The sequence below is a fragment of the Tympanuchus pallidicinctus genome, unplaced genomic scaffold, assembly GCF_026119805.1.
Source record: "Tympanuchus pallidicinctus isolate F22 unplaced genomic scaffold, pur_lepc_1.0 scaffold1, whole genome shotgun sequence".
NCBI lineage: Eukaryota > Metazoa > Chordata > Aves > Galliformes > Phasianidae > Tympanuchus > Tympanuchus pallidicinctus.
The window spans coordinates 39460374-39477683 of NW_026294618.1; the positions used below are offsets into that span (position 1 = coordinate 39460374).

The window sequence follows — 17310 nt, forward strand, 5'->3', positions numbered from 1 at the left end:
GATTTGAATTAACATTCTTGCTAGTTGATGGTAGTCCTTGCACCATTATTTCATACTCGTCTACACTCTTATTTCTTACTGGAACTCTATGAACAACAGGATTTTCTTTTTTTTGCTATTCTTTTTTAAGGATTAAATTTTAAATATCTGATAGCTTACGTCATCTATTATCAACCACTGCTGACATTTATTGTTAATAAATCACTCATATGTCTATATATGGATAAACATGTTTCCATGGATTGTTCAGTGTCTATGTATACATTATGTATGGCATTCTCATGACTCTTTCTGCATTCTAATCACAGAGATATATTTTGTTTGGAAATGCTGCTTGTTCTTCTAGAATGGCACTGTTCTGCAATTTTCTGACAGTATATGTCTGTAGTAGACGTGCAAAGCAAAATATTAAATACAGTTATGAGACCAGAGTTCAGATTTCGCAGTCCATCTGTTTTCAATGCTTGAATTTCAGTGTCACTTATTGCTGGCAATGCACTCAGACTAGAGTAGTAGTGTTGCAAGTTTTTTTTTTAACAAATAATAACACATTTGTATAAGAAATCATAAGGTTAGGATAATAAGCTAGATGTTTATCAAATATTAAACATTCACCCTCACAATTTTAGGTGCAACCACAGAACTATATTTATCTTCTACCTCTAGAAAGGCACTTGAAAATAGTGCAGAAAAATGTTTAAGCTACTAGTGGTTTGGTAGCACTCTGCCATATATTCACGATTAAAAAAAATCAGGATGTTAACAGACTGAACAAATCTTTAAGGGCAAAAAATCTCAGCCATCACTCACTTAAACAGTTGCCATTAGAGGAAGTTGTATTAAGTGCAGATGTTGAGTGTCTGCAAGAGCTGCGGTGTGAAAACATCAGGCTATTCAGCTCTTTCCAAGGCTCCCAGCGCATGAACCCTACATGCCATTCAGACTGAATATCCACTGTGACAAGGGCACTTGCGTGGAGTTCTGACTCCATCAGTACATCGCACACTAAGATCTTATTATTTTAACAAGGCTCCTTACTGTGCCAGTTCCAAATGGACATTAATGCTGAACACCAAAGTAAACAGTGTGGACAATGAACTTAATCACTGCAAACACCTGATGACTACTTCCACCAACCCCTTCTTTTTTCTGTCTCTCCCAGGCTGCCCATTATTTTGGTCCTTTGGGCAGCAATTAGCTGTCATCAAGCTCCCTTTCTCAGGCATCTTTTCTGTTAGAGACTAAGCCCCCTCAACACAGTCCATTCTTCTGTCTGTTGTCACTCTTTGTTGGCTACACCGTGTGCACAAATTAATTAGGGCTCGATTCAGGGGCTGACTCAGCTGGTTAACAGCACAAATGAGTACAGCTGTTTTTCTGCATACGATTTTCAGTTCTTTTTACTTTTTTTAGTTTGGAAATATACTGTGTGTGTGCAAATCAAACATGAGATTTTTGGCAGATGCAATTGGCTAAGGAAGCTGACAACATGGATCTGTTTAGCCCCTCTGCTCCTGAGGATCCAACTCAATTTCTTGCAGAGCTTTAGGGTTAGGACCACTGAGTTTCCAGTGTCAAAGGGTGGCTTCTCTGCCTCAGACATGCTGGCATTCTGATCCTGGGAGGTCCCCTGCCCCAAAGAAACAGAAACATCTGGAATCACATGGACAGTTTGTTTGCTGAGTTCAGCAACAGCGATCCCTGTAGCTACAACTCCATCCCACTGTTAGGGGACCTACAAAGCACTTGGCAATTACTGTCTTTACTATAGGATTACAAGTGCATTTGATATCATATGTACAGTACAAGTCTTCAGATTTTACAAAAATATTCTTGAGGTATAGTTTACACTGAACTACTTCCTCAGAGAGATAAACATAATGATGTTTTAATTTAATTTAGGAAATATTCCTGAAATAAAAGGATATTTTATCTAAGTAACCATGTTATGTTTATATCCTCTTACATATGCTTGAATTTTAAAATTCTGAGTAATGATTCAACACTGGAGCAAGAAACACCTCAAGTGATTGGAAAAAGCACATTATGAACATGCAGATATTATTCTTCACTGCACAACTCAGGAGTCATTCTTTGCTCATGAAACTGGAGCGTTTGATTATGTACCTACTGAAGTCAAATGGGGTGTTGCTGTCAACTTCTATGAATGCCTGTGAAATGCTAACATACACGCATTTATGAGACTTCGGTACTTTGGGCTTCACTGCTACTCGGCATTAAACATGGCAAACAATAAATGATGGCATAATTAGCTGGTCAAGGATGCTCTTAGATTTCATGGAGTTCTACATTCCTTGCAGCCACTTGAGACTTTATTTTATTGGAAAATACCATTAATTTATGGTCTAATTGCATAAACATTGCTGCAATACACGCAAGTACAAGCACAAGCTTCAGAACTTTAGGAATTTTTCACAACCTAGAACAATTTGTTTATATTTTCTATTTATATAGCTATGTCTGTATGCATGTGTAGGTATATAAAAGCACTCACATACATATATGTGTATATGTCATACAACTTTAAAAATTACAGGGGCAAGCACTGTCCCTGACTATGTGCATAGAACATTCTACAGGAACTTAAAGATGGGTTCAACCCTCTATACAACCAAGATCCAAATAGTGGCAAAGACAGTTTGGCAGTTGGAACCAGAGGATTATTGTTACTATCTTAACAATTAAACAGGTGTTGAAGCACTTTATTAAAGAGTTAATCAGCTCCTCCCAGAAAAAGCCTATTGAAATAAAGTTATGTATTATTTACTGAAGGAAAAATCTTTGGGTTCTTCCTATTTAAATAGGAAATAAATGCATATCATTCTGTCAGTTTTATTTTCGTAATTTCTTTTCAAAAAGTAGGTGCTGAGCTGTCATCAGTTCAGATGTGACTACTACCTCAAATGTCGAATACAAATGTTGTATAAATTATATGTTTGGGTCACTTGTGGAATAGATATGGAATTATTAGACATACGATATGTAAACATCAGGGCAAAAGTCTCTGTGATTTGACCTTGGAACGGAAGTTATTTAAATCAGTAGAGTGAAAACAAGAGGTAAAAAAGGTACAGTTCAGAAGAGAAAATATCTTCATAATTTTCTAGAACAAACATTCTAATTTAAATTCAACTCTGCTAAAAAAAAAAAAAAAGCAAATACTTACATGAGCAGAATCTCACCCAGCCCAGTCTCAACACTTGTACGCATGAATAACTTTACACACTTTAGTGCTAAGATTGGCTTGAATGGCATTCCTCTGTCTGTCCATTACCACATAATTATTATATGCCTTAAGAAAAGCATTCCAGTCTAAAGAAAAATACATTGCCAATTCAAAATAAACATTTTCTACACAAATGTACAATTACCTGTAGAGTTTGCTATTAATAGACCCTGATTTTTAGGCCATACCTCATTAGGAATTTCTGTACCGATGAAACCACTTTTTAGATTGACAGGTGGCTGATTTCTCAAAAAATAAAAAAAAATAAAAAAAAATCTTATTTTGAAGGTTTTTATCAAGAAAAAACCCTCTCAATCGGCCCAGTGCATTGTGATTTCCGTGGTTCTTTTTCTTCTGAGCTGTTCAATTAGTTGGAAATCTCTCTCTGATGGACTGAAGCAGCTTGAGTGAACGCCTGAGCGCACAACCAATTAGGCTCATTTGAAGTTGCAGAATTGCCTTCTTTGGTGTTAAAACCCCATGTCAAACACTGGGTCTAAGATCATTTGTACTACAAAATGAGATTGACAGAGCAGCTGCAACAGGGGGCATGCCTGCTGGACGACTTAATTGTAGAGACTGAAGGGCCATCATGAACTGGCGTGTGGAGATTGTATCACCACTGCTGCATTACAAATGCTCTTTATTAACAGTGATCCGTAATCAATGAGCTCAGGCTTTTTGCCAGAGCTCCAAAACCAGGCAGGCAGCTCTCCTCGAAAGGAAGAGGTGGAGCCACCAAAGCAGGGTGTTCCAGCGATGGATGCAATCTCCCTGGCACCTCGCTAGGGCTGGGAATCCGCACATTCGGAAACGTCCATCCGATGGCAGTTTTCCCATTTAGCAGAATATGCATCAGCTGGGCTGAGGAGGCAGCAGTGTACGGGCAATTGCACTTATATTGGCTTGAATGAATGACAGTTACTTTGACAAATCAGTATTTAATTAGTGAAAGAGTACACCAACCCACAATGGTATGAATAAAATAGCTGTGATGGTTGCATAATGCCTGTAACTTAATGGTAACCTGGTGAGACAAGGTACCTGAAATAAATTCAGTGCGCTTAGTTTCAATAAAATACTGAAAACAAACAAATAAACAAACAGCATCCAGCATATTTAAATCTTTTGGGTAGAAATTCTCCTTTTGTTAATGAAACACCCTCTTTTTTTAAGAAAGCAGTTGCTTCCCACTGATACTTCCAAGATAGCCATTGCTTATATCCACATACTGTAACTTACTACTGGAAAACAAAACAAAACAAAAACAAAACAATATTCACAGATTACTTAATGATGAGACATTGTAAAAACAATGTTGAAGTCAATATTCAATTTAGCTAAAATTAATGAGAACTGACTGTAGTTACTGGCCCAGTGCCTTTTGCTATGAGAATAACTTCAGCACTTTCTTCAAAGATATTTTATTCTTGCCTGCTTTGTACTCTGAAAGATTATCAGAAAAGTAACAAGAACCTTGAGCAAACAGTGCAGGAACAACTCAACTACTGTGGCAAATCACATGCAGATGAGCTCCTCAGTTATAAGAGAGATCAGTGTTTGGATGTGTACACTAAACCTGTGGTACCTCACATCAGTCAGACAGACAAGCAGACCTTTAATTACAGGGTTGGTGTTTTTTTTTTCCCTTTCTTTAAAAAATATATTGCAGAAACTAGGATTATCTGTTCAGGTGCTTATTACAGATTTTATTTTCCTTAGGGACTAATTTTACTATCAGTAATTACAGCATGTTTATAAAGGCAGTTCAAATTATACAGATTCACACTGTGTCATTCTGCATTGTTTACAATAAAGCAGCAGGCAACAGAAATCAACTTGTTTTAGGAAAAACTTCTGAAGTAAATACCTGTACATGTACTCACTTTTAAGTTATCCTTCAGAAATCTCTCTTCCCATTTGACACTATTTTGCCTGCATCTCGTCTCATGATTACCTCCTGGACCCTTGTATAACTGGCTGCTACTGTTACCAAAAAGTCAAGAAAAATCCAAGTATTCATCTTGCTTAGTGTTGGAAACACATTATATCATATTGTTTTTGCAATGTTTATTGTCTCATTGCCAAATCTTGCTGTGAGATGATGCACCAGTGGCAGGAATTCCTAATAGCAGGATGGTGGGAGATAGGCAAAAGAGAGATCTATAGGTAGGAAGATAATTAAAGCATAATCAAGACATCAAAAAAATTGAAAAGTAGGATCAGTTTCTAAGTGAATGAGTTTATGTACAGTGTATTCATCAGCTACCTCTGACCATCTTAGTCTATATTTGTGAGAATTTTTACACAAGTGTTCACACCAATGCACTCCAACTAAAACAAGATCTAAACTTACGCAACATCTTAAAAAAAGGAAATAGCTAATCAACAAATTTGACTGAAAGTAAATGGATATGTGCTTGTTTCTGCTAATGGATTTGCAACTAAACCAATGCTCCACTCAGTCAGTAAAGGAATGAGACATATATTCCTTCTTCTTCTTCCACTTGTAATTTCTGCATATTCCCTTAACATTGTCTTTCCCACTGATTTCAGAGTATGGTCTTAGATAAAGGTGTTGTTGGGCCATTGTAATCTGGCTGAATCATCTTGCTGTTCCTCTATCTGATCCAAAATATTCTTAAATTGTTCACCATTTCTTGCAAAACTTCTGTCCCCGTAAAAATTTGAAACATAACACATAGACATGTGACACTTTTGCTATAGAAAAAACAGAATTATTCAAACAAAACAGAATTATTCTGCAAATTTGCAGAGTGTCAGCAGTTTGTGAAGGTTTTCATAGAATCACGAAGGTTCAAAAATACCTCTAAGACCATCTATCCCACCATCGACCTATCCACACTCTGCCCACTAACTACATCCTCAGCATTACATTTGCATGTTTCTTGAGCACCTCCGGGAACGGTGACTCCACCACCTCCCTGAGCCATCAGTTCCAAAACATTACCACCCTTTCTGAGAAGAAATATTTCCTAGTATTCAACCTGAATATGCTGGTGAATGGGTCCTTATCATGCTGTCTGCATGGAGCAAACTCAGTGGTTTCAAATGTCAGTGTACGGAGATTTCACTATGCTGGAAGATGACCACAGCATCTCTGGATAGATGGGTGACCTACCTCTTGAAAGATGATCTGATGATAAAGCAGGATTATGTTTCCTTTCTGTTTCCCGGTTAAATATATATACACACAAATTCATAAGTATATAAATTTATATACATTTATATGGATTTCCAACTTAATTAAACTCATTGCTATATTTTACGGTTAGGAACCATAATTCAAACCGCATAGAGAAATTGTTTTCCTATCATGTTTTGCTGAAGTATCAGCACTTTCTCTTCTCAGTGATGTGAGAGATTTGACCATAATACGAGACTGCTGTCATTTTGATGAACATAATGATGTTCCATGCTGGCCTGGTGGAGCACCAAATTCAAAGTACATATAACTAAAACAGATTAGCTTTTGAATAGAAAAACAAATGGCTTAGGATAAAATGAGAGAGATAAAATTAACAAAAATGCTCACTTTTTAGACTAGAAATCTATTGTAACTTCTTGTATAATTCATTTTTATTTAAATGATCTATAAAGAGAGCCAAAAAGCAACAACGCAGAATAAGAGAACTATTAGAACACCATTTAGTTTTTAAAATAAATACGAATGTAGGAAACTACTACATTTATTTGTAAAAACTTAACTTGGTTACCATCACAAAACTAAACAATTACAATTCATCAAAATCTAAAATGTACAGCAGAGCATATTCTGCACCCAGAGAATCAACAGCATAATTTCTAATTGTCTGCAGCTTAAAGTATCAAGGGCCAACTTTTCAACCTTTTTCTTATAATTAACTAATTCATTTATGTGGGTTCATTATTAATTAATAATTATTAATTCATAATAATTCATAATTATTAATTCATTATTGTGGGCTTGTTTTTTTTCTTAAAATGTTACTGTTTCCAAGAAAGCCATCTCGTATATTTAAAAAAGCGATCCTTAAAAAGTTATCTAAGCATTGCAGTCAAAAAATACACACTAAATCAATGTGTAACTCTAAAATTGAGTAATGCTACTGGTGCTTTGAAAATATACTTCTTGAATATTATTTTTTAATAATAAAAATGGCTCTTTTTTCCCTCCTGCCAAAACAGAGAAACAAAGCTGGCAGAATCAAACGCCAATTGGTTTGTAGCAATAAGCAAAGATTGGGATTGATCTCTAATCTAAAATTCCTCATTTTAGAAGTCCAAGTCCTGATGCCCATTGTGGGCAGTTATGTAACTTCAAGAAATAATTCATGTTGCCTACCTTAATGCAATCAGTTTAAAAGAATGCCTTCTTTCTCTCATTCACCGTTAGCTGTTCCTAGGGAGACTACCCTGAATTTAAACTAACTTTTAACAGTTAAATTATGGGAGATGAATATTCTCTCAATCTGTAAAATTGATTAATTTACAAGACAGAAAATCGGCTCATACAGCAGCAGGCAGCGCTCGGTCTGCTGTGGTGACCCTGAAACTCTTTATCATTTTAGTTTTGCTTCAGTCATTCTAACTGATTCATACCTCTTTAATTTTCAGTGAATTCAACAAGATGGTTCATTTCCTATCTCATTAATTACTCTTTTCTACGTGTAAGGAAATATTGACCTGCTTCTCTGATTAATTTTTAACATTAGCAACTATTGCTTCTCTTTGCGACCAAGCAGGATTTAGAACTTGAAAAATTCTTTCTACATTTACGGGTTAGCAACCCTCCTTTTCATCAGTCAACTTACTATTCATATAAAAAGTTATAAAATAAAGAGTGCAACACAAGAATAAATAATGTCCTAAATGCAGTGGAATCTATATGGATGAAAGTTGCAGATTCTGAACAAGCTACAGAGAACCTTTAAATACTTTGTTTTTTTCACTTTATTATTTTGAACAAATATTCAAACATTATTATGAAGCCTATTTATAGGAATTTGCAATGATAAAAAAGGCAAAAATTCCTGGGAGTAAGATCGTGAGTTAACTAATTCAAACATGCACAGTAACAGTATGTCTATTTTACAGTGTTCAGAATCAGATGTCCTCAATTCTAGAGCAGTTATTTTAAAATGAATGCTCATTTGGATAAAATGTGAAGGTGATTTGAAATTGCTTCTTGAGTGAAAACTGATCAGCTGGCAAAGCTTCTATTACATTTAGGTAAGGATAGAATCTTCCTTCAAGAGGAAAAATATCTATATAACTGATGATACAGGTTATTGCTCCTATTGGGTTCTTTACTTGCTGATTGATCATTTAATTTGTTAAAAAATCAATTTTATTTTATACATCCAAGTGAAAGCCTGACCTGTGCATATGATGTATCACTCATTTACGATGTTTCACACACTTAAGTCAAAATCTCTGATATCTTTATTGAATGCAGCCATCTCCATCTTGCCCCAAATTTTAGCCATCTAGAATTGCTCTGTATCATATTTCAAATGTTCCTGGAGATTCTTCTTCAATGCCAGTGTACAAATTATGATAGGATATAATGTGTTTAGTACGGTAGCATGCATGGTAGCCAGAGACTCAGATGAAAATCTGAAAGAGAAATCTACACAAAGATGGCCAATTTTTCCAGAGATGGCTGCAGCACAATCAACAGGTTGTGATCCAAATTCTGTAGGCCTTCATCTTGATGATGGAAATCAGTGGAACAGCTTCCTAAGGGACTTCTAAGAACATTTATTCTCCCTGTGGTTCTTTCACAGATTTTTTTTGTTTTGTTTTGTTCTCAAAGTGAAAGAGAAATTAAACATACTTCATGTAATTTGGAAAAATCAAGGAAAGAAATCTCCACTACAGCTTTCTAATACATTATTTCTGAATAAATTTGCTACACTTCATAGATTAAATTCGTTTTAGTTCATCACAACACGACTAATGAGCAGTGCTTTATTTACAAGCAACATAAATATTTCAAACAACTCATACAGTTTTTCTAAGCAATTAAAATCTGACATGCAACCTTTCTTATATTTATCTTAAAATATAGCATAAATGCTTCCAAGAAATTTAAAAATGTTGTTTCCATGATAAAATGGGAAAGTATTCAGGCATATTGAGTACCTCTATTTCAGTATTCTCCAGACACTAAAACATTTGGGTTCCAAAAGCCAAGACAGATAAGTGAAATATTTACTCTCTATTAAATACTGCAGAAATGGCTGTTAAATATCACACAGTAACACATTAAATAATCAATTTTCAATTAGGTCTTCTTCCCTTGTATAAATCAGAAAAAGAATCCAAAACTAGGTTGAGAAGTTCAAGTATCATCTCATATGCAGAGGCTGATGGTAGGAAAAGCAGGACATGCTAGCTAGGAGAGATGAGGAAGGACAGCATATGAGCAGGCAACCTTCCACTTTTAAAATAGCTAAGAGATAGCCACTTAAAATCTAGGAGTTCTGAAAAGCATCATGGGGCTAACCTAATCTTAAGGTCTCAATCTCTGTTTTGAAGTGAAGATTTATTTCCTACGTTTTCTGCCCTGAATTATATGTGCAGCTGCACTGACAGTTCCACAGTGTAATTTTTGCTTGAAATAAAATCATATCAAAAGAGATCTTGTTTGTCACATTTGAAACATCTTCCTCTGAGTATTCCTCCAGCCAGGAAAAGTTATTTCAGAATTTTACATCATCTTGCAATGTGAGTATTATAAAGTATGAAAGAACCCCTCCTGACTTTTCTATACCACTCTACTTCCTCCAAAAAAATGGAACCAGATGACATTTCGGTTTATTTGTTATTAGAAGGAGTGGGAAGAATGTAATGTTGGATACACCCTCAGTCCATTATTTCTGTGCCAGCTTGAGTTTCATAATTTAATTCAATTCCAGTAGGGCAGAGCACAGCAATACATTTTATAAAACAGTAAACTATGCAAACATGACATCGAAGTTATAATGCAGTATTCATATGCATGCTGAGCTGTCGTTTTTATAACACAGCATTTTCACCAGAGGGACACTTAATTAAAAACAGATTCTTTGTATCTGGTATCAAACTAGAACCAACAATTAATTCGTTCTAATTCTATTTTTCTATCAGGAGCTAGTCTTTAATTGTGATGAAAAATGCGGTGTGCACATTTGATTTGAATTAGAGAAACCATGCTAAGGCTCAGCTAGAAGCAAAAAGAGGATAACCATCTTGTAATAGGGAAAACAACCTTGTACAAAATACAGGAGACCGTTCTTTTCTGGGGGAAAAAAAAAAAAAGGAGGCTGCCAATATAATACAACAAAGACGACGGACAACTGTAGAAGCCATCTCTTAACATTATTGTTACTAAATTATTTACTAAATAACTACTAACAGAATCCTTACCTAATAAAATCCACAAATATAGACACTCCCTGCCTCTACTACGATTCAGAAACAAAGTGGATTAGACCCAGCTGAAAATGTTAAGGCTAGCAATGTTGGGTTTGAGTGTTTTCTTTTAAATTTACTCCTGGTGTGTTTTAAAAAGAAATGCCGTTTTAGAAGGGATCTGAGTGAGAACAAGGTGATGATTTTGTAAATGAAGGTGGTAAAAATAATTGATACATTTCAGGAAAAGTGGGAAAATAGAGTGAACCATATATGGCCGCTACTGGTAAGAGGACTGAGATGAATTAAGAAAGGGACTAGGTGTTTCTAAGCAAGAGGTTAAGAAAAGCTTTCACTGGCTGCAGTAAGTTTTGGACAAAAAAATTTATTGCAGGAGATTTCTGTGAATATCTGCTGCTGGATATAATGATTTTCACATGAGAAAGTCTCTCCTCTGTTGTCTATGCTTGATGTCTTACTGCTCTGTATCACATTCCTGGGGCAAAACAGAAAATATTCCCCCAGATTCAGGGAACTTTTCCTACAGAAACTGAACATAAACAGATGTATTTTATCTCATCTTCTCTATTTTAAGAATGAAAGTTCTTAAGGTGGTTTAAAATCAGTGTTATTGTGCCTCCATCGTCTGGACTAAGTTCTTGTTTAAGTCAAAAGGAGACTATCAATTCAGTCAACATATTTATGTTCCCTCTCAGTCAATGTTATGGTCTTTTCTAGCCATTCTTAGGAAAACTGTATTCTACTTTCCCTTTCCAATTTTGTTCTGCAATCTTCTACTCTCTAGAACAGTTTTCTATTTAAGTTTTGCTCAGTTTATGACAAAGCCATTGCTTCTCTGCAATCTCTTATTCTTACTCTTTCCTCAATTTCTAATTTGAACAAATCAGAAAACGACTATCTTTTTCTGCCAAAAAGTAGAATAGGTTCATGGCTCAACATCTCACCTTTCATATTGTGGTTTCAGCTCACGCTTTTGAGAAATAGCATAAGGAATACCAGGCCAGCAGGCTACATAGCCTTTGTAATCATCACTCCTGTTACATGGTGCCTGTTCAGTAAATTATTTGTTCTTCACCTCAGGAGTTTGAAGAACTGCAGTCAGACAGGCTAGAAGCCCTAACAATAATTTAGTGAAAGGAACAAAAATAGATAAAATGAAGACACCTATGTAAAAGAGTACGAGTTTAATCTGCTCACTTCTCGCTTCCATCTCATTTAGACTAGGTATCTAGTCTGCTGGCATCAAAGTATTTGAGAAGCAAATTGCTATTCTAAATAGCAGGGAAAGATCTTGATGTACATCTGTTTATGCACTAATAAACCTAAATTTGTTCTTTGTTTCAATAGTCTTTTCTGAATATGTTCAAAATGAACAAATTGAGATGAATAAGAGGAGCTCTGGGTACAACCAAGTTCTTTTGTCACTGGTACTTTGAATACTGCATATATTAGTGAAGCCTTTTATGGGAGTCTCAACAGATCAGACTGGCCTTGAATTGGGCCAGAATAACATTTTTGGGTTTTTTTTTTTTCCTGTTATTAGTCTACAATTAATGAAAGATATAGAAAAATACATCCATCTCAAGGATGTGAATTTTATTATTTCAACCCAAATATCAACAGTATAAAACATATAAACTTACATTTGATAAAATAAAATTTAATATTATTTGACCTAGAAAATAAATTAACCCCTTTGCAGTTTTGACTGCATACCTTCAAGCAGATATCTCAGTAATAGTAAGAGCCTTCCTCTTTCCACAGGGAGCCTAGGATGCAAACGAAGAAGGATAATATTAATCTAACTCTTAACTTCAAGGGTGTAACTGTTGTCAGATTTTTTTTTTTTTTTTTTGTTTTACAATCCAACTTCAAATCACTTTTGTAGGCTACAAGTGAAAAAGAAGATATATAAAGACAATAGTTAAATTTCACATAGATGTTCAGAAGTTGTTTACTTGAGCAGTTCTTTTCATTTCTTTTCATTTTAATACAGCACTTAGCAGTTTATTTATGACTATAGCAAGTTCTGATGCAGATAAAAATATGTCTCAATAACATTTTCAAGTCAGCTGCAGGTTGAATACCTGCTTTGGCAGAGGGGTTGGACTCGATCTCTGGAGGTCCCTTCCAACCCCTACAATTCAGTGATTCTGTGAATAGTCAATAAAAACATTTCCTTTCTCAGAGTTCCAATAAATACTGCCAGCCAACTGAAGGGGAAATAGCTCTGCAAAAGAGTACCTGGTGATCAACTTCTAGGCTCCTTAGTGTGAGACAGATGCATATTTACTGGAGCGCGACAGAGATAATGAAAGAACTGGAATATCTATCATACACAGAGAGGCCAAGAGAGCTAGAGTTATTTGGCATGGAGAAGACTCAAGTTAAAACTGAACAATGTGTTTACATACCTGATGAGGACAAGGTACGGAAAAGGCAGAGCTGGACTCTTCTCAGTGTAGCCCAATGAGAAGAGACAACACAGACAAACTGAAATCACATCTATGTGTATGAAGACTTATTTTTTCATTATAAGGGTGACTGAGCACTGACATGGACTGCACAGTGTGGTGCTGGAGTCTCCCTCTTTGTAAATCTTAAAAACCAAGCTGGATACAACTCTGAGCAACCTGCTGTAGGTGCCTTTGTTTTGAGCAGCAGGGTTGAATTTGAGATCTCCAGAAGTACCTTGCAGCATCCACCTTGCTCTAACTCTGTATTTTACTTATTTTTTTTTCCCAATGAAAAAGAAGCAATTCCATAAAAGCAAAAATTTTCAGTAGGAACTGTAATAAAAATGAGCAGCATCACATGAAAGATCTAATAGAAATTTCTAGTGCCTGGTTTTCAAGAAGACATTTTTAGGAATTTCTGTGTTACTTTTGTAGAGGGGATAGACAGAAACCTAATCTATTTTTGTTATCCAGAGAACTTAATACAACAAGATTGAATTTATCAGGAAAAGCAGAGTAAATTTACTGTCTGTGTAGGCAAACATACACAAAAGAACATAAGCAAGTAATTATATAATGCTCTGATTTGACATGCAAATAAGTATAAACTAACACTGACTTGAGCCTCCTAATCATGTTCACACTGATTTAAATGAAAATGTATGGTTTCTATTACAATGATTTTTACCACTGATCTAATGGAATTTCTCTCCAGCTAAGAGTGATTATTAGTCACAGAAGTGCCAATAACATTGTGACCTTTTCAAACTTTCTCTTATGAAGTAGTTGTTATTGTATGTCTAATGTTCACATAGTTGCCTTTGGATTCACATAATTTAACAATTATTTTGCAACAGAATGCCCATATGCAATTGAGAATTTTCTTATGGTGTTCACTTCCAGAAATACAATGGATAGCATCTACTGTATTGATAGGAATAGACAGTCACCGTTTTAGAGACATTCCTATCCATGTGTTTGACGAATTACTTGCAGTAACATTCAACAAGACAAAAGAAACAAAGCTAAATCCTTTAAAGACTAATTTATACTATTAAACATTTTATACCATTCATCCAACTGCAAAATTGGTAATATATTTTTGTACAGATTATGCTTTAAAAACAAATCTTGATTTTGCTTGCCTAGCAAGAGCTTAAAGAACTGTTTTATTTCATATTACATTAATAATTTTGTTTCAGGTTGTTTTGTATTGTATGAATTTTTACACAGGTAAAGCTTTATAGAAAGCCCTTGGTAGCAGACCTATACACATATATACGTATGTAATCCCAATATTATGTAATTTTTCTGTCAATATTTACTGAAAGTAAAGTACAAACATGTAATGCATAGTAATATGTATTATTATCTATGAAATAAAGGGAAACAGATAATCACGGAATGGCCAGGGTTGGAAGGGACCTTAAGGATCATGAATCTCCAACCCCCTGCCACAGGCAGGGCCACCAATCTCCACATTTAATACTAGACCAGGCTGCCCAGGGCCCCATCCAACCTGGCCTTGAACACCTTTAGGGATGGGACATCCACAACCTCTCTGGACAGCCTGTTCCACCACCTCACCACTCTCTCTGTAAAGAACTTCCCCCTGACATCCAACTGAAATCCAACATTCCCTCCCTCAACTTAAAGCCACTTCCCCTTGTCTTGCTGTTATCAACCCTTTCAAAGAGTTGATTCCCCTCCTGTTTGTAGGCTCCCTTTCTGTACTGAAAGGCTGCAATGAGGTCACCCTGCAGCCTTCTTTTCTCCAGGCTGAACAAGCCCAGCTCCCTCAGCCTGTCTGCATAGGGGAGGTGCTCCAGTGCCCAGGGGCACAATCCCCTCCCTGTCCCTGCTGGCCACCCCTCTTCTGACAGAGCCCAGGATACCATTTGCTTTCCAAGCTGCAAGAGCATACTGCTGGCTCATGTTATGCTTTCCATCTATCAAGAATCCCAGGTCTTTCTCTGCAGGGCTGCTCTCAAGGTCTACTCCTTCCAATCTGTATGGATGCCTGGAATTCCTCTGGCCCAAGTGCACTTTGCTGTGCTGAACCTCATTAGGTTCACCCTGGCTCATCAAGCCTGTTGATGTCCCTCTGAATGTCACCCCTTCCAAATAACTAAGAAGTGTTCAAGTATTTACTTGAATAATCTTCCTGATACTCATAATAAAATATTTCTGGTAGAGGAAACAAAATGCAGCATTCTCAAGGATAATGATACCCAATTACAACTGCTTGAAATTGCACTATTATTGAAATTTGTAGAGCTACAAAAATGTGTGGATAGTATTTTGCTCAAAAGGCTTTGCTTTACATTTTCTTCATCTTCTCCCTGTCAGTCTCATCATAGAAATTCTAAGAAGAGTAGAAACAAATGTGCATTAAGTACACAGTATCATTTTCTAAGAGAACATTCTCTGATATCTGAAACTAGTAGCAACTCATAGAAACTAGTAAGTTGCTTGGTGACCACGACCCATGAGTTATTTTATTGCTTTTCTTATGCTGGAGACTGAACACCTGAGGTAGGTAAAGAACTGGTGGCAAAGGTTTGCCACAGCCTTCCCCATGTGTTCCCACTGAGAACAGATTTTTTTCCACTGCTGTGAACGTATATTATGTGGAGGTAGAGTTGTACTCTGAAATTTCCTAAGTGCATTAATATTACATCACCAACAGCAGCTGCTCTGGCTCTAGAGCTTTAGCTTTTTCAGTACTTAGCATATAATATTTAAACTCCTTGGACATAATGAAGATAAGTCCTCTTTCACTTTTGTCAGAAAGACATACTTACAGAGGTTGGTTAACAGCCAGTTCAAGAGAAATGCTAAATTTGAGAACCACTTTATATACACAAGTTAGATAGATTAGATAGCTTGAAAGCTCCTTTCCTCACTGTATGATAATCAAGAAACTTGGTAAACCTCCAATTCAAGATATATTTTGGACTTCCTGCAAACAGTAAAAGAATATAAAATATCCCACAGCATTTGGTAATATATAACTAGGACATCCAAGCCTGAAGAAAAAATACACTTGTGAATTGTAACAGTCAGCAGCCATTCATCAATGATGCAGAACCCCAGAATACTAACAGGCTGAAATGGTTTAATGTGATATTTGTATTAACTTTGTTCTAGATTAGATTTTATATGAAGACATATGCTTAGTTTTACATTCACCAGAGTACACTTCATCTCTTTCAGTATCCTAACATTGTCTCAGAGAGTCTATCACTACAGCAGCACGGTGTCCCAGACTTCATACCATAAACTTTTCCTCTTTATGCTGAGATGGAGACCAAGAAACACAGCATTTCTCCCTTTTCCTGCATGCAGATTTCCATTACAAGGAAACAAGGTAAACTACCAGCTTCTTAGAACTGAATATCTGAGGAACCAGAAAGACATTTTACATCACTGAAAGCACCTGCTCCACAGTCAAGATGTCCTGTCAGCTTTCTACTAAAATGCCTTTGGCTTAAGCAGAATCTGTCAGTGCGAGAGACCTAAATCAGTCTAAATGTTACTGGACTTGCTCTACATTGTGGCTCTTTCCACAATATCTGTATAATAACATTGCATGGCTTCCTCAAGGGACACTTTCTGCTCTAAACTCCAGCTGAATTATGTAGCCCTCAGTTCTGTCACTCAGAATGGCTTGACATGCAGATGAAAAAGGAAGCTAACCACTTTGCTGTAAAGAAGGAAAAGATGTATATTTTCTTGCTCTTAGAGCAGAATAGATACTCTAGATGCTAAAGACTTGCAGTTGTAGAGGAGTTGAACCAGGGCTGGTCAGCTTAAATGAATTAAAACCTCTTTAATTCCTCAGAGGCTACTTGATTTCTGCTCAGATTTAAACTGTAGTCACAGCCTCCTGTTAACTAATACACGTGCTGTAGATTTTCCATCCTATTCATCACAAATTCCTGCAGTAGTGGGAAAGGAGGAGGGGGAGAGGAAAGACTTCAACTCAGTTATAAATCATCAAGAAATGACTGACAAATACCAATGCAGACCTTTGCACAGTGCAATGCTGGAGACAGCACATGGCCAGGCAAGCCTCAGATACACATGGTGTTATCTCAGAGCAATTTTAGAATAAGGGGGAGATTAAAATGAGGTTCTTGCATTTTGAGCAGTAAAACAATAGAAAAACTGTTTCAATTGCTTTTC

General features: G+C 36.1%; 1 long non-coding RNA gene across 1 annotated transcript; it reads right to left on the reverse strand.

The window, feature by feature from the left end:
* Window positions 1-974: 974 nt before the first annotated feature.
* LOC128084126 (uncharacterized) lies at window positions 975-5226 on the reverse strand. The gene is made up of 3 exons (XR_008208361.1): window positions 5134-5226; window positions 3436-3493; window positions 975-1630 (listed from the first exon to the last, which is right to left on the reverse strand). It is a non-coding gene; the product is annotated as an uncharacterized LOC128084126 (long non-coding RNA).
* Window positions 5227-17310: the final 12084 nt, after the last annotated feature.